The following is a 3,254-nucleotide window of genomic DNA, read 5'->3' as shown; positions in this document are numbered from 1 at the left end:
CACGCACACACACACACCACACACACACATACGCGCGTTGCAGGTTTGTGCTTCACAGCACACTTTACTGTGAATCATAGCATGGTATTTTTCACGGAAAACCACAATTACCAGTACCAGTTGCTCCACCACCACTTTCGACAGACACACCATCATCGCCACCACCACTATCGTCACCAGCAGCACCAGTATACCTATTTCTTTACTACCCACAAGGGGTTAAACACAGAGGGGACAAACAAGGACAGACATAGGTATTAAGTCGATTACATCGACCCCAGTGCGTAACTGGTACTTAATTTATCGACCCCGAAAGGATGAAAGGCAAAGTCGACCTCGGCGGAATTTGAAGACAACGTAACGGCAGACGAAATACCTATTTCTTTACTACCCACTAGGGGCTAAACACAGAGGGGACAAACAAGGACAGACATAGGTATTAAGTCGATTACATCGACACCAGTGCGTAACTGGTGCTTAATTTATCGACCCCGAAAGGATGAAAGGCAAAGTCGACCTCGGCGGAATTTGAAGACAACGTAACGGCAGACGAAATACCTATTTCTTTACTACCTACAAGGGGCTAAACACAGAGGGGACAAACAAGGACAGACATAGGTATTAAGTCGATTACATCGACACCAGTGCGTAACTGGTACTTAATTTATCGACCCCGAAAGGATGAAAGGCAAAGTCGACCTCGGCGGAATTTGAAGACAACGTAACGGCAGACGAAATACCTATTTCTTTACTACCTACAAGGGGCTAAACACAGAGGGGACAAACAAGGACAGACATAGGTATTAAGTCGATTACATCGACACCAGTGCGTAACTGGTGCTTAATTTATCGACCCCGAAAGGATGAAAGGCAAAGTCGACCTCGGCGGAATTTGAACTCACAACGTAACGGCAGACGAAATACCGCGAAGCATTTCGCCCGGCGTGCTAACGTTTCTGCCAGCACCAGTATACCACCACCACTACAACCACCATTGTCACCGTCACTGCCGCCAGTATATAACCCCGTCGCCACTTTTACCCCCATCAGCTAAGCCACCACCACCACCACCACCACAGTATGAAATAGATTCCAGGAAATTCCAGTGGGTAAATACTAGGAAATGATTTAAACTGGCTGGGACAGTGTTGTGTATGTGTGTGTGTGTGTGTATGGGTATCTGTCTTGTGTGTCCACGCGTACACGTGAGTATGTTTCTCAAAATGCGTGGGTTAGAGAGAGGCAATAAAGTGTGTAAGACATGAGTTGTATGATAATAGCGGCAGACATGTGAAAGAGAAAAAAAGTGAGCAGGGAGAGGAAGGTAAAGTGTGTGAGATAGAGAGGAAGTAAGGGAGAGAGAGAGAGAGAGAGAACAAGAGAGCGAGGGATAAGAAATATTTCAACATTTCCGGTTTACTTATGTATCATCTAATACACGAACACACACACACACATACATACCTATACAAGCACACACACACACAGACACACACACACACACACACACACGCACACACTCACACCTATACAGTGCCTTGAACTGTGCTAATAATAGATAGACGTTACAATAGACTAGCTTACCAAATAATTTACATGAATGAACGTTGGTGAACATTTTCGCTGAAGGTCGACTCTATTTACAACATTACAACACACCACGTGTTTACAATATTTCACATTTTATTTTTTGAAGTCTACTCTTTTACTCTTTTACTTGTTTCAGTCATTTGACTGCGGCCATGCTGGAGCACCGCCTTTAGTCGAGCAAATCGACCCCGGGACTTATTCTTTTGTATGCCGAATGCCCTTAACCTCTAAAGTCATACGCCTTCATAGATGAGTATAATTACAGTACAAAAATATCCAGAAAAGCATCTCTTAGAAAGTACTGTTCTTTTGTTCTATAGTCGCAAAAGCAGCTGCCGACCTGTTGGGAAAAACCTCATCGATGGCAACAGACGGAAATTTTGATGTGTCACTGCCGTTATGTCTGAGATTTTGTGTTTACGATATCTGAAAGTGGTATTGCAGAAGAAACTTCGGCACGGCGGGAAATCCACACACACGCGCGTAAACATACACGCATAGACATCCATATACATACACATACGCACACACACAGGTGCACGCATAAACACATCCATAAACATATAGGCACACACGCACACACACACACACAAATACGCGCGTTGCAGGTTGGATGCTACTGTAGCTTGTAGCCCCAGGAGAATATCTTCTCCAGCTGCCTATTGACACACTTTCTGTACCCTATCAGTATTTGCAAAAGGAAGCCACCCTTCCCATCGTCGACCTGACGTGATACGCACGGACCCGGGTTTCTGAGTATTTACCCGTCGTCAGCGCACGACAATCACCGGTCTTTAAAGGCGGCGAGCTGGCAGAAACGTTAGAAAGCCGGGCGAAATGCTTTTCCCCTATAGACGTAGATTTACACAAGTTCAAACTGAACGTGAACCGTATTGTTCACACATATCTGAGAGGGCCTAAAAATATTGTGGTTCCAATTTATTTATTTTTTTATTTATTATTATTATTTTGTTTTACTAATGAGTAATAAGGAAACATCTTCCGACTGCAAGGTTTTCAGTGGATAGTTTGTCATGTATATCTGCACACCACTTCCTTGCATAGTGTTTTCTCATTGAATGCTTTGGGACCCAGACGTGCACCGTCTCTACCGCTAACACCAATAAGTAGAACGTAGGAGAATAGAAAATAGCAAAATGTGAGTTAACCCACCCTTTATTTAATAGAAAACACTGTTTTTGTGATGGATTAGTCAGAAGATGAAGGCCGGAACCTACGATCTTTTTAGAGCCCTTCTGCGTGGTAGGAGAAAGTTGATCTCACATTAGAGAGCTGGCCTAAATGCTGGCAATAGAATGGATTCTGCTAAGCGTTCGAAAGTACAAGGTGCTCTTAAGTGGAGACCCTTCAGCTAGAGATGCCTAGGTACAACATGGTACAACAAGTACAATTTGTTACACCGGATGATGAATTAAGTGACCTATCCAACAAGAACTGCCCCTCCGATGGGTTTCTGCATATATTCCTTCTCCCAAATTTTCCTCATAAGCCTTTGGTCTGTTTGAAACTTCTTGTTCAAGTTTCCACATCATGTGATCGAGCCCAAAATCATGAAATTGCAGAGCGAACTTCTTAACCACGCAGCCATACCAACGTTTATTTGGTCGTCGTCATTTTATTAATACAAGACCTCCAGTTAACGC

The sequence above is a fragment of the Octopus sinensis genome, linkage group LG5 (genome assembly GCF_006345805.1).
Source record: "Octopus sinensis linkage group LG5, ASM634580v1, whole genome shotgun sequence".
Taxonomy (NCBI): Eukaryota; Metazoa; Mollusca; class Cephalopoda; order Octopoda; family Octopodidae; genus Octopus; species Octopus sinensis.
This window is presented reverse-complemented; position numbering follows the sequence as displayed.